This window comes from Protopterus annectens, chromosome 4.part1, assembly GCF_019279795.1.
Source record: "Protopterus annectens isolate FY-2018-M chromosome 4.part1, PAN1.0, whole genome shotgun sequence".
In the NCBI taxonomy this organism is placed as follows: Eukaryota; Metazoa; Chordata; order Ceratodontiformes; family Protopteridae; genus Protopterus; species Protopterus annectens.
Window position 1 is genome coordinate 667,607,552 of NC_056734.1, and position 16,197 is coordinate 667,623,748.

Consider the following 16,197-nt stretch of genomic DNA (forward strand, 5'->3'; position numbering starts at 1 on the left):
TCATTAATGTATACAACAGAGCTGAGTGACATGTACATACCTGTCTTGATATGGCAAAGTATGTGCAATGTTCGGATCAATAATACATACATAATGCTGACCCATGTCAGCTCTGCTGTGATTAGTGTATATAGTGGAACTGGGAGTGACGTGTACCTGCCCGTCTTGTATATATGAGACAATCTTGTGAAACACATGATGGACTATGAACCATTCATGGCTCATCAGGTTATGATAACAGTATTTACACCTTAATGAATGGTACTGATATTAGCAATGGTATATGCTAATACATGGCAATATGGGCTGTCAGTAACAAGCAATATTTAATGTTTCAAGGATTTACTTGGTTGTATTTCATTTGTGTTAGTGCTCCAGCATGGACCAAACTGTCCAGAATGAAGTGGTCAGCTAAACACATAGTTCACTCCATATTACATGAGTACATTAAACAATGTCCATGTAATGAATTAATATAATCCAGTAGCAATAATTATTTATGTTCCAAATCTTTTCCTAAAGTGCAATGCTGACAAACATATGTGTGCTAATGTTGGCAAAGTGTTAGCACATGCATGATTATACTTTGATGTGTTGAACTGGGACTGCGAAGTACCAGTGTTTAGTGGTGTTCAGTGGTACTCCACATGTTGTATTATACCTTTTTGTGTTAGTTCCAAAGCGCCATTCAAAAATGAAGTGTTCTGCTTGCCTTCCCCATTTCTGCAGTGTCAGGCTGCAAGCAAACAGTATTGTCTCCTGAGGAAAAACTTAAAAACTGTAATTTGGTAGTGCTAAGTGATGTGTGCCTGTCAACACTCCATACAGTACTTGGTAGAGACTATTTACCTGTCAACAGAGCTTGCTCTGTGGCACAAGGTGTAAAGTCTATGAGTGAAATGAAAAAACTGAGCTGAAGCAGCATTCGTCTCCAAGAAGCAGATAATTTTATAAATCGTGTCAGAATATGATTATTATAGTAACTTTTTATCATGACTTTAAGAATATCTAGGAATGACTATTTTGAATATTTTGCCTGGCCACATTGTGTGTGTAAATGCTACTGAAATAATCTTTTATACCTATTACTTGTGATACATGCTTTAAGGAAATCACACGTTAACTGGTTTTACAATGCAGTGTAAGGCAATAACACCTGAAATGACATTTAGCATCACATACTACATTTACTCATTGCCAAAGCTCATGCAAATGATGAGGATTACAACTGATTGAACAGAAGGGGCTCAGGCAGATACATAGGTAACACATTCACATGAAATATACTAATAAAACAGGCAGTAAGAGTTGCACCTAATGCTGGATTCAAACCTTTGTCAACTTGAAAAATTAAGTTTACACAGCTGATCATTATCTCTACACCCCCAAAAAGAAATTTACTTCAAACATGTCAAAATCACACCTTTGAATGGACAGTGATAACGTATTCTGCCAATGGAAGATGTAGGTGTTATTCTTCAGCTAAGTAATGACAATCTGAAAATTCCATAACATGATATTTACAATCATCACTTTAATAAATAGTCAACAGTACAAAGGGGGTGAGAGAGAGAAGGGGTGAAGATTGGGGCAGATATTTAGAATCCTATGAAATAGTGTACATCTTCATGGGGTGTCCTCAGTAGTCATCTGTCATTCTCTGTATGAGTAGCTTATGGCTCTGGGGATCAAGAAGCTGTAGGACAGGCAAACCCTGATGAAGACATAGTTAGAGTAAGGGCAGTTTACTAAATCTCCTTATGGTTATGGATCTGTTGGCAAATGCATAACTATATAAAAAGTAAGATACGTGACATAAAACATATCATAGAATTACAACATCATAGTAAGAAATAATGTGACATCTACCTGGAATCTAACCCTTAATACCATGGTGAAAAATTAATCTTCAGACAACTGATTTGTGCCAACACTCCACAAAGGATGTTGCACTTGGCTGCATTCAATAGTCAAAGAAGTGTTAGTGATGTCCTGTAGTTTGCCTTTACTCTGTATTCTAATAATGCAGCATGTTTAAGCACCTTTGTACAAGGATAATTGGACAACTGCTTGTGATGGCACCTGACCAGGTTTTGCCATAGGATATGAACAGCCATTTACTGTCACTTGGCATTAGGCCATGATGCCAACTTCTGCACAAATGTAAAGGGGAAAATAGTGAAGGTTTTGTTATGGGCCATCTCTGGCTATGTGTGTTGTGTGTGAGTCTATTTTTTGGCCAGACTAAACATGTGAAAATGGGGTTGACATCAAAGTGGTGAAATGGGGGTGGGGTATCAATCTGAGGGACAAACACAGGGGAATGAACAGAGGAATTTGTAGGAAGGTAGTGGGAGAGAAACATAGCTATCCACTTCTTCACAACATAAATGTGGAAATGTAGCCAGAATTTGCCAACAGCATTTGAATGATTGAAAGCAGAGAGAGGCATTTGGAAAGAAAGAGGAAGGTATTTTATCAAACAACAATAAAGGTGTGAAACATGGCAGTCAGATTTGCCAGGTGTGATGCTGAACGTATTCTCTCTTTTTCAGATGGTGAACACTAACAGGTTCTTGGGCTTTAATTGTTATCTTTGGTGTTTTGCAGGTTAAATAGAATGACTTCACACATAACTTTCTGGAGTTACACACTGTAAAAAGTTAGTTGTACAATGTGGAAATCAAACCTGAAGAAGAAATAATGCATGTATTTCAATCGAGATGATTATTTGTCAGTGCTACAGTAGAACTCCATTTGAAACATGTTCATTTCAGATAAACTGCATTCAGACAGGCCTGTAAGTGTGTAAGTTCAGGAGGTTTTGTTAAAAGTATTCCTCTCAAAGAGTCATTATTACTGTTTGTGAACTTATATGTCAGAAGAATAGACTTTCACAAGCTGAGTAATACTGGTTGGGGTATGATACATACATACTTCACTACACATACTGTCCTAAACACATAGTTTGGCTATGTGACGAGAAAAGATGATTTTCACTTAAGTATTCTGCCCATAATAGAGCTGCAAGTGCATTTTTAATTCCTTATCATAATTGTCCTAATTAAACAATTACACACACAATCAACTGTGTTTTATAACCAAATCATTAATTTGATATGCTACTTACAAAAATGTATTTATCAAAGCATTTTCTTAAACATAATTATGATAGCCATTTGTATGTAGTGTTACCTTTTGAATCAGGGGGTTGTTAGACATTGCATTCTGACACCCTTTGTAAAAGTGAGTGTTTTCGGGATTACTCATGTTCTATCTCTAAAGTCAGTGCACTTACACCTTGTGCCACAGAGACAGTTATAGAGCAGGTAGATGTTCATCACTCAGTACTGTCCAGAGTGCTGACATTTGTGCATTGCTTCTAAGCATATTTGTACTACAGAAAGCTTCCCAAATAAAATGTTTCACTTTTTTCTTTAAGCATTTGGCACCAGTGAGCAAGAAAGAGAAAAAAAGCATATCTACTTCTCTGAAGTGCAGGCCAACACAGAAGGTCTTTGGCTAACAAAGTTTGCAGATAACTGCAAACTAGGAGCCATAACTGAAACTCCTAACGATGTGGACAAACTACAAAAGGGCCTCACTGAGACAGATACCTGGTGTCAAAGCCATGGCCTGAAGCTCAATGCCAAAAAGAGTATTGTCATCCCCTTTGGTAAAAACTCTGTACCCATGAACTACCACATAACTGGTAGTCTACTTAATGCCGAAAATGTGATAAGAGACCTTGGGACACAGGTGGACAGTAGTCTCTCCTTTGATAATCACATTGCCACAGTGGTCAGGAAATCCTTCTACATGGCTCATCTCATCACAAAAGGATTCTCATCCAGAAAAAAGAGGTCATTGTTCCCCTCTCATCACTCATTAGACCCATTATAGAGTACAGCCCTTTTGGTATGTACCTCACAAGACATCTACAACAACTGGAAAGACCACAGAAATACCTCACAAAGAGGATTACTGGCCTCAAACAGATGCCCTATGCAGACCATCTCAAAAACCTACAGCTTTACTCCATCGCATATCGCCTACTCAGAGGCGATCTCTGCCTAACATACAAAGCTATGTCAAACCCAGAGCTGTTGGACATGCTCCATTTAAAGAAATCCCAATCCCTCCAAGCTACATGCTCTAGGGACCTTAACCTTGTCACCACAATAAACAGAACATGCTGGAGGGATAGATTCCTGTCCCAGAGACTTCCCATACTCTGGAACAGACTACCTATCTATGTCAAACAGAGCTCCTCATTAGCACTCTTCAAGAAAAATCTTGATGATTGGATGGGAAATGGGAAATTCACCCTGGGGATCACTTCTGTGGCTCTGCTCGATAGGGGCATAGGAAAATAATTTTCTTGGGTGGCGAAAGCCAGGGTACATTTTTTGGCTAGGCTTGTATGGGCCCTAGGGTCGATAGCCTAGTACCTACCTATGAACCTATGAATTTCTGATAAAGTAAGTCATACATCTGGCGTAATGCTTTCCACATTCCCGTCACACTGTACGGATTTGAATCCCAGAGCAACTCTGTTATGGGGCCAACATTACTGCATTTACAGATTCTGCTACATAAAGGGATATACATCATATGCACATCACTCACTCATTAGAGATACCGCGCAGTGGTGAAAAAACTGTTTACGCTAATGGAGATGACAGAAATTACATTATTCACTTATTCTTTCAACTGTGAGCCCTGTTTATACTCTGCTAAGCAATGCTGCTATTACACAGGCAAAAAAGCATGTATAACAAGTTTTGTTCCACACACCAAAATACAAGCTGCATTTCCACATGTGCTGCAAACATTCCAAGCAGCATGGGACTTCAAGCCAGATTCAAGCCCTGTATCCTCTTTTTGTGTTTCTTTAAAATCATTTCATCTCATTTATTTGTATTTTATTTATTTTACATTTGTTAACCGGAAGGTCCATCTGGACATGTGTCCTTTTTCAGTGGAGGCCCGGGGAGAAAAGGTCCAGTATCATACAGTACATAGTCATTAGTATATAGTATAGTACATGAATAGTTTTACAGAAGTTAAACAAAAGTAATGATATCGAGAATATTTAGAAGAGTAATGGTTTCACAGGAGTTAGACAATGGAAATTAAAGTAAAAACGTGTAATACATCATGGTTTGTAATTAACTTCAGTGTATTTAGGTTTGAAACAAAGAGGAATATAAGAAAGATACAATAGAATTTGATAGAGAAAACTTTGATACAAGGATGTACAAGTAGTTTGTTGCATGCGTTTTCTGTTTAAGGGGTGGTCTAGTATAGTAGTAAAGGAGAGTAGGTGGACTAGAATAGCATTTTAGGAGGGTTGGAAGGGTGGTTTGAGGAGGTCTAGCCTGGGACTGTAACAGGAGCAGAGCCAGGAGTTTGCAAGGTGGGTTTTTAAGAGTTTTCTAAATTGTTTAGCTATGGAAGTGGTCATTAGTGGGTTAGGGAGAGAGTTCCAAAGCTTGAAAATATAGTTAGAGAAGAGGGCCTCACTTGCTGAGTTTTTTGCTTGGTGACTTGGAGGAGTCGTTTATTGTTTGAGCAAAGGGCTCTAGATGCATAGTATGATTGGATAATGTCCTTGAGGCCTGGGATTTTTTCTGGGTGGTGCAGGATTTTATGCCCCAAGGGTAGTTGATTAAATTGCAGTAATAGAGGGAGTTCTAGCCAGTCAAGGTGCTTGAGTGTTAGACAGTGATGGGATTTATAGGAAGCATTAGTGGTAAATTTGGAGATTTTGTTATAACAGGTTTCAAGCTTGGCAAGGTCGGTTATCTGGAGGTTTATTAGAATTGGGGATGCATATAGGAGTGCTGATAGCAGGTGTATTCTAGCAATTGTGATTTTTGTATTACTAGTCAGAAATTGTATATTCTTATATAGGAGGCCAAGTTTCATGTGAATTATTTTGATGGATTGGTCTATGTGGAGGTCAAATTTCAGGTTATTATCAATTGTAGAAGAATGATTTCTAGTGGGGTAGAAAAGCATAAGTTTAGTTTTGGTGGGATTTAAAATAAGTTGTGCATTTGTTAATGTTTCAACAGATTGGAAGGAGTCTTGGGTGATCAATTGAAGAACATCAAGGGTAGAAGCAGAGCAGATCAGAGTGGAGTCATCAGCATATTGAATGACATTGGCATGGGGAGTGGCCGAGTGGAGTTGATTACTAAATAGTGAAAAAAGAAGGTGTCCAAGGATGGAACCTTATGGTACCACTAGAATAACTGGTAGTAGGGGAGAGAGGGACTCTTGCCAATGAACGGTTCGGTGACAATCTGTTAAGTAGCTTTGGAACCATGCTATGGCTGTGTTGCTGAGGTTGTGGGAAGAGAGGACATTAATGAGTTTGGTGTGATTGACCATGTCGAAGGCCTTTGACAGGTCCAGGAAAATGGCTGATACAAATTTGGAGTTGTTTCTGTGCTGATTAACTATGCTTGTGAAGGATAGTAGGGCTGTTGTGGTGCTATGTGCAGGGTGGAAAGCATGTTGGGTATGGGAAAGGAGTTTGTGAGAAAGTAGATATTCTAAAAGTTGAGAGTGTACTACTTTTTCTAGGATTTTAGACAGGGGGAGAGGATGGCAATGGGGTGATAATTTGTGAGTTCACTGGAGCTACCACCTTTGTACAGAGGCAGGATGTGTGAGATTTGCCAAATAGTAGGGACATATGCCTCTATAATGGATCTATTTATAAGTATGGTTATTGGGTAGGTGACGATGTCACCTGCGAATTTTAGATAATCTGCTGGGAGGTTATCAGCAGCTAAAGTAGTTGGTTTTAGTTTTTTAAGTAGTTTTTTATGTAATAAATGAGAACTAGGTTTAGTTTGAAGAAGTTAGTTGAACGTTGAGGGGAGGTATTGGGGTTTATTTCTGGGAGGGTAGGGTTGGTTTTATTCAGATTGTTGGCTAGTGATTGAATAGATTCTGTGAAGTAGTTGTTGAATTGGGTGGCCACGTTTATATAGTTGTCAGCTGTTTTTGGTCTAGATGTAGCATTTCTACTTGGTTGCAATAAGTCGTTTACTGCTTTCCAAACATTTTGTGGGTTATTCTGATGTTTGATCTGGACGTTGTAGTAATAGGTGGATTTGTCAGTTTTAATTCATTTTTTAACTTTCTTTCTAAGTTCTAGGAAATGTTGTTTATTAGTGCTGATTTTGTTCATATGGAACTGTGACCAGGCATCATCTGTGTCTTTGAGTAATGCTCTAGTTTCTTTGGTCAACCAGGGTGCATTAGATTTTACATTTATGTTTCTAGTTGGGGCATGGGTGTTGAGAGTATCAAGGTAGGCGTTGTTGAAGGAGAGTACTGCCTCATCTAGGGGCAGATGTTTGAGATGTTCCCAGGAACAGTTTGTAAGAGCATAGGTAAAATTATCAGGGTAGAAATGGCTTTTGCTCCTGATTGTATGGAAGGATATTTGATGGGGTGGATGGATGTGATCGCTTAAGAGAAACGTTGGGCAGTGGTCACTCAGATTGTCAGGGAGGCAGCCTGAGTGGATTGACAGGTGGGGAGAATTAACTAGAATCCAGTCCATATGGATTCTCATTTAGAGGTTTTATCAATTCTGGTAGGAGATGAGATGACTTGGGCAAAGCCATATAGGTTAATGTGCATAGTGGGAGTTGGGGAGGAACGTAGAAGCCAGTCAATACTGAAGTCTCCCATTAAGATGGTCTCTTGAGGGAGGGATATGTAAGACCATTGTAAAAGGATTTCCAGAAAGATGATGGTATTACCTGGTGGGATATACCCTCCTATAATATTAAAATGTTTGTTGGAGTTGATGGTTAATTTGGCTAAAATTAGCCCGGCATTTGCAAGTTCTGGGGTAGAGGTATGCACTAGGTTGAGTGTTAGATGGTCTTTGAATAGGATAGCTACACCAGCTTTTTTTTGTTTACTCTATCTTTCCTAAGGATATTGTAACCTGGGAGAGTGATTTGATTATTAATGATGTTTGGTTTTAGCTATGTTTCACTTAAAGTAACTATATCAGAGGAGTAGTGGGATAGTATAGCATGTAAATGGTGGGTTTTGTTGGCTGTACTACGTACATTAATGTTAATAAGGAGTATAGATGATTTTTCCTTTGATGAATTAGGGCAAGGTTGGTTTGGGATGGGTTGGGTGGTATAGTAAGAGTGTTTGTGGGTCCAGGATTGGGATGGATGTCTCCTGCCAGAATAAGTTGTTTGTGTATATGTTGAAGGAGCTTAGAGAGTTTGCCAATGATCTTAGAGAATCTAAGAGAGGTGGTAGATTTTATTAGTTGTGGGAGGAGTTTGTGTGATAGTCTGTATTAGTTGTGTGGAATAGGGCTGGGGTGATAAGCCACTGTTGAGTGTTAAGAGACAGTGGTGTTGAGGTGTGATGTGGAGGAGGAATATTGTGATTGAGAGGAATTTCATATGATGAGACATTATGTAGTAGGATTAGAAGAATTTGCAGTGAGGAGGAGAAGGGTGCATTTGGGAAACATAGTACAGAGTGTACTAGTGTGTGTAGTAGGTGGTGGTGGTAGGTGGTGAGAAACTGTTTTGTGTGTTAAGGATTAATGTGTAGTTAGTGGGAGTTGCTATAAGGAGGGAGATAGGGAAAGAGTAAGTGGTATTGGTCCTCTGTGTTGTAGGAGTGGCTATGGTTAAGTCTAAATGTACATACAGTGGGGTGGGTAGGAATGGGGGGTAGGGTAGGGGAGCGGAGTGAGTCCGAGCAGAGCGAGGGTGAACGAAGTGGGTTGAAACTACCACAAGGCAGTTGGCGGTGTTAATAGAAAAAAAAGCAATCAATCAGCTGTGTAGTATGCAGGCAGGTAAGTAGCTATGGTGTTTGGGCCTGTCCTATAATCCCCTTAATCCTAGAACAAAGTGATAGAGCTGTCAGTAAGCTACTACTGCTCTTCACTTTAAAACTGATGTCAGCCCATTAAAATAATTTAGCAGGACCATTTAGGAATTAGATAATAAGTTCTGCAGTCTGGAATGAGCTATAGGCAAATTATTCCCAAGTATGGTCCAGATTCTGGGGTGATATCTGGAGGGGGTTAGCATCTGGGTTGTGTGCACGCTATTAAGAGTGCTTTACAGATTGGCAGTTAATCGCTGTGTTAGCAAGTCAATATATGAAACATACACTGTTGCTGGACAAAGCACTTTTTCAGGTATCACTGTGTCTTTTGTAGGGAGGACTTCCTTATTGGAAGTGGAGTTTGATGCAGGGTCTGTGCAGTTCAGAGAGATGGTAACTGGAATGGGGAAAAGAGAAAAAAAAGAGAATTAGTAAGTGAAAGTTGGGGAGGTAGAGAAGTCTTGGAAGAGAGTGGGTAGGGTAGGATATGTGTAGGGTGCCAAGTGCTCTGAGAGAGAGGGAAGGTTATAGAAAGAGTTACAGAGATACAGCGGTAGCAGAGAGCTAGTTCTTAATTACAGGGTTACTGCATTATCCAATTACAATAAAAAACAGTTGTTCAAGTATTGGCATACATTTCTGTCATCACACATAAGATTTCTGATGCAGTTCTTTAACAGTAGGCAAGTCAATTAGTTATGCATTACAGGTTACTACAAACAAGAGTGTGTGTATATACCATTCCCATTCATGTACCTAGTGCACTAGCACTTGCAGAGATAAAACACAAACAATGTAATGCAATTGGCAAGCAGGTATTACAGTAAGTTAGTACACTGCAGGTTTCAATGTAAACCATAGGCTCAATATTTTATTTACATCTTATTATCAGCTAAGAACATTGGGCTCAGAAATGTATTCAGTACTTATTAATGCAATAGCAGATGGCCTTCCCAGTTACTATATACAACATAGCCCAGTACCAGCACTAAATTGGTAACAAACTAGGTGAACTGACACTTAACAATGACTAGTCTGAATATATTCTACTTATGAAGCATTAAATGTGGAACATTAAATGTGAAACACTCTTATATGAGTGCACACCTCACCAGAACACTAGTTGCTCTTGTGTGTTGGATAAGATTTAAAAATGGTGCCAGGGATTTCACTACCCTAAGTAAGTTCAAGTATGATGTGTGTGGGAGGGGGCAGGAATCCCAGTACAGTGAAACTACCATGAGGCAGTTGGCAGCGTTAATAGAAAAAAAATGGATCCCATGTATTACAGTGATACTCAGATGTAATGTATAATTTCTTACCTTACTGATGTTCAGAGTGCTGTAGCTGAGTGCATATGTGCCAGTGTAAAATGCACTACTGGTGGCATGCCAAAGTACATCACCCCTAACAAACCTTGTGTAGAGGTGAGAGGTGAGCAATATGTGTCAGTCATGGTAACAGCCTGGGCTACCTGCACAGATATTGAGGATGATCCATCAGGCATTACAGACAGTCTGGCAGATGAATGGGTAGAACCCCTTCCTGTTGATGTATGTCCTTCCCTATTCACCAGGTGGGGCATTTATTTCTATGTGAATGCAGTCTATGGCCCCCAAAACTTGAGGGAAGTATGCTATAGCATAGAATTCCTGCACTGTGCTTGCTCCCTCCTCTGATGTGTGAGGAAAATGGTATGGGGTTCTCCTCAGTTCCCCTGGGTCTGTGGTAGGGACATCAGATGTTGTAGAGTTCCTGTAGTATGTCCCTATCAACCCTGTATCATTCTACTATTTCAATATCATGCAGACTATGATATGTTATACAGGGTCTGAGAACCCATCTCCTCCTTGGACAAGGTCTTTCAGACACATCAGTGGCATAGATTTAATTCTGTTGCACATACACATGCCAGAGAGCAGCAGCATCCTCTAACATTGTTTTTAAGTGTGATGGTAGCTGTATTCCAATAGGTTTTGGTGTTCATAGCAAAGGGCTACACCATCTCTATATTGTTACTTTGTAGCTTCCTGAATGTCTCCGTCATATTGGCTTGGTTAATTAGCATGCAATCCATCTGCTTATGCTTTCATTAGCATACTGTACTGTTTACCTTTGTTTGGCAGCTCTACATAATATGCAGATCCATTTAATGAATATAAAATAGCCCTATATCATGTGCATGTCATGGTGCGATGCGCACATGATAGCAGTGCAGAAATTAGCCATTTATGAATCTGACCTTACATCTATTAAATAGACACTTTTATCCTAGAATTAAGAAAATGATCTAAAGCTGTTAGCTAGTGTTGATTAATGGGTTGGAGTCTTGTGATGCTGTAATGCAGGCAAAGTCAACTAGATTATCATTTGGTCTTAATAATGCTAGTATTTTGTTAATTGGGCTTGCCTAATTTGACACCCATGATAAGGTGTAACATAAAGCTTTAAAAGTGGTCAGATTCCAGTATGATATAGGATCCTTATGCCTGTCACATTTGCCTTGGCATTCTCTTTTTAACAGTTTACTGTATTTTACAGCCTAAGATATCCCTTTTTATCAAAATGTAAGCTCCTCATTATTCTCCAGAGAAGTGATATGAACCTGATGCAAATACCCCTTTCCCTTTCATTAGCCATCTACCGTTAAGAGTAGGGGTGGGGAAGGCATCTTCACCACCACCACCACCATCATCATCATCATCATCATCAATCCCTTTTTTCCCATTGACTATATGGGGTTTGGTTGAGGTGTCAACTGTCGCCATCTCTCCTGATTTAATGCCACTCTCCTACCTTCTTTGTCAGTCATGCCTGACTGTCACTGGTCTTCTCTCACACAATTCATCCATCATTTTTCTGGATGCCCACATTTTCTATTAGCTTCTTCCTGTCTATCCCAAGTCTTCTTCACCAGATTGTCTTCTGCTTTTCTTCACATATTCCCAAACCACATACTATTTTCTCTTTGCCCTTCTATACAACTGAAGCTACGTTGGCTTCTACTCTGATGTCCTCATTTCTTCATCTGACCCACAGCATGCGTCCTACCCCTCACCTCAGACACGTCATCTCCATCTCCTCTAGCTTCCTCAACTGCTTTGCCTTTACTGTCCAGTTTGCTCTACCATACAGTAGTACTGGTCACACTACTGGTTTGTACACCTTGCTTTTCAGCTTTTTTCACATCCTTCTGTCATACACTACCCCTGGTGCACTGTGCCAGTTGAATGCAGACCCTCTGATTCTAGCTTTGACATCCTCATTCAGATTTCCATTCCCCATGTCATCCCTCCCAGATACTTGAAGCCGTTAACCCGTTTTTCTATTTTCCCTTCTATCTCAGTTTTCAGCTTCTTCTGATTTCCCCTGTTTGCCACCATTACAACTGTCTTATCTGTACTAAGTTTCCTCTCATATGCCTTCAGTTTTGCATTCCATTCCCCTATACTTTGCTTAGAGTCTGCCTGTAATGCCACATTGTCTGCATTCAGCAACTTTGTTGATCTGTCTCCAACAACCTGTTTGCTGATAAAGTCCATCACCTGTATGAACAGCAGTGGGCTCAACGCTGAAACTTAATGCACACCCACTCCAACTGGGAATCTCTTTTAAGACCAACCACTGCTCATACTTGAGTCACTGGGTCCTTGTATATAGCTTGTTAATTCTACCTATGTTTCTGGGACTTCAAATCACAGCAGGACTGCCCACATCAGCTTTCTTGGGAGTTTATCATATGCTTACCCAAGAACAAGAATGCCCAGCTGGGCTTTTTCCTCAGCTCTAGTTTCTTCTCAAGTATCTGTCTCACTGCAAATGCAGTCAGTGGTTAGTTGTACTGCATCCTGCTCTAAATCTGAATTGTTCATCTCCCATCTAATTTTCTACTGCTCTGCATATTTATTTATCTATCACCCTCTCCAGAACTTTCATGCAATGTGACAGGAGTTTGACACCTCTGTACTGCCCACAGTTGTGGATGTCACCTTCATCCTTGTACACTGGCAGTAGAATGCTTGTTCTCAAGTTATCCAGGAAATGCCTATCTCTCCATACATCTGTGAGTAACCTCAGGAACCATTTCAGCCTTTTCTCACCCAATATCTTCATCATATCTGCTGTCACCTCTTCTGAGCCTGCTGCTTTCCCTAACTTCATTTTCCTTAATGATGTTCTTACTTTTTCTGGGCTGGGCTCCTCCTCTTCTTTCACTATAAGCTGCGTCTTGTGCAGTATAGCTTCTGTGGGATATTCTTCATCCAGAAGATGTTGAAAGCACTTCTTCTATCTGCCTTTGATTTCCTGCGGGCTGGTAAGCAGGTTGTTACTGTCATCCCTTACAAAGAGTGTCATTATCTTCCTTATCTTTCTGTCTTTGCCTTGCAAACTGACAGAATTTCTTTTTGCCATCTACAAGTCACTTTCCAGAAGCTGGTAGGGTGCCTCTGATGCCTTATTCTTTGCTATTGCAACTCCTCTCTTACCCTCGTTGTTAGCCAATCAATATTACTTCTTAACCAGGTTCTTCTTATCTGTCTTCCAATTTTTCCTGCACTGTTTCTTTCTTTTGATGACTTCCTGTCTTCAGCATTCCACTACAAGTTTTCCTTATGTACCTAATTTCACTACCTAGCTCAGCCACATACTTTTTTATGCAGTTCTCATACATTGTTTTGAGGTACTGCCATTCTTCTTCAACTCCACCTATTTCATCTTCTTCTTGAGGTGTTAGAGCCCTGAGTAATTCATTGAACTCTTGTGTTTTCTCTCCAGAAAACTTGCAAGTCTTCAACCTAGCCTCTGTTGAACTTAGATGTTTCTCTGACCACAGTTTGCAGCTGGTTGTGGCAATTGGTGGCTGGTTTATGCTGTGGGTGAACTGTTTCACTGTGGATGACTTTGCAGTCATTGATTCTACCCTAGTGTCTAGGAGCAAATCTACCTGAGATGCATGTTGCCTAATCTTGCATGTGATTGATCTTGTGGCTTTCTTTCTTGCTGAATCATTTGATGGTCACTATCAAGCCATTTGCCAGACAGAAGTCTAAAATGGCCACTCCTTCTTTATTCCTGTTGCTCCATCCATGTAGGATATACTCCTCCTATCCTGGCTCATCTGTCTCAATGTGTGCATTCAGGCACTCATAATCAACACCAATTCATGTTGTCCTGGTTTATCTAATAGGTCCTGCAACTGCTACCTGAATGCACACTTTTCTTCACTATCACAACCCTGCTGTGGGTCACATGTGGAGATTATGAATACTGTCCTATCCTTACACTGCAATTTGACTGCCATGAGTCTATCCCTAATTTTGATGATATTTCTCACTGTCTTCTGGATCTTCTCCCTCACCAGAATTCTCACAATTCCCACACCATTTCTAATGTGTAGTACACTCTCTCTGCAATTTGTCACTTTAGCAAGTGGTATTTATTGGCATTTAGTGCTCTTACATGAAAACCTAAGTGTGTTGTGAATGTCAGTATCCAATGACAACTGAACAGTTCCCTACTGTTTGATGTGAAGTGAAGTAACTGATCTGGAATTTTAATCAATACAGAACTAGCAGGTTGTTGTTCAGTAACATTTTTTTTTATCACACTATTAAGGCTTCTATACCTTAAACTTATTAGTCATAAAATTATGTAACCACCCTGTATTTCTGTTAAAATTTAAATATGCACTAAATTTTATATCTGTTGATAATCCATTGTGACTTTGTAAATATGGATCTACTTCATAACACTGAAATTTCATAACGTTGAATTTTATAACATTAAGACCATAACATCGAAAATTCAAAACAGCACTGATATCCAGGGTTCTTCTAAAGGTTCAGAATGACTCCCTAAAGATAGTGGTGGTGATTCTATTTGACCCATGCAATGGTATTTCTCCCTTCTTTGAAACCTGGCCAAGGGCAATTACCACAACCTTACCCCAGATGCTGGATTTACTAATACAAAGTAGGGTTTGTTTGATGCACGCCATTCTGAAATCTCTTCAACTTACTGTCTATATGACAGAAGTTTGATTCCTTTAAGGCCCTCATTTTCAAAGGGTATACAGCAGAAAATGAAGGATGCTAAAAAACTGCTGTTAGAAAATCATATTTGTCTAAGTGGAAAAAAATGTCTCGTCTGCTGCCACTTGAAGGATCAGGGCTCTTTTAATGCCCAGCTGCCACTGGTTCTTGATTATTTGCATGGTTCATTTGTCCTCTGGCCATTCTTAATCTTCCATCAAGATTCTTCTGTTGGTCATTTGGTCCACACTTCATTCTTATTTTCAAGTCAAGCAGTTTTTGAAAGTGGTTTTAATATATCCATCCATCTAGAAAACAGATGGTTCTTCCTTGGGATCTGAATTTTGTGCTTGAGAAGCTTACTGTTAGCATTTGAACCACTTAATCAGTCTGGCCTCAGGATCTTAACATCGAAGGTTATGACTTCATATATAACAGGATCTGACTTACTAACTCCTATAGTGAGTCAACCCTGCCTCATTTTCAACAAAGACAGGGCATCTTTGAAAGCTAGTCCTTCTTTTATGCCTAGAGTAGTCTCAGAGTTTACTTTGAGCAAGGCAATTAATCTCCCTGTCTTTTTTCCAGAACCTAAAATAAAAGGAGAAAGAATTCTTCATATTCTAGATGCCCACAGGCAGCTTGGATACTACCTAGACAAAACTCGTTACTGATCAAATGTTTATCTCCTATGAAGGAAAAAGAAAAGGACAGTGACAAAGGAGACAAATTCAAGATGGTGGTCTCATACTATTTCTTTTTGTTATTGTCATTATAACAAACCACTTCTAGGCAGGGCTAAGGGACATTCTACCAAGGCTTTGGTTTCTTCTGTGCCTTTCTGGAAAGGGGTGGAAACTTGATCCTCTATAAATACTTTTACAAAAGCATCACAAACTATATTCCTTTTCCATGTCCAGAACAGGCTTTGCTTGGACCATTCTCCAGAGGCTCTTGGATACTTCAGTTTATCCTCCTTCCTATTTTCTATCTAAGTAATGGTAGTCATAACACAGTTGTGTAAGTAACATACCATAACAGTAGATATCCTAACAGAACATTCTTACAGTAACCATCTCCTCCCTCTAGTCTTCTTTCTGTAGCTGTTGTGCTGTATTGCAGGGTGAGATTATATGTATGCTTGTATAAAGATAGCTACACTGCTTTTACATTTCCTATTGTTTTTCTTTTCATGGCTATTGCCTCCCTTCTTGGGACACGGAAGCACTAAAGCTTTTTACTACTCTAAGTGCATTTTATATGAAGC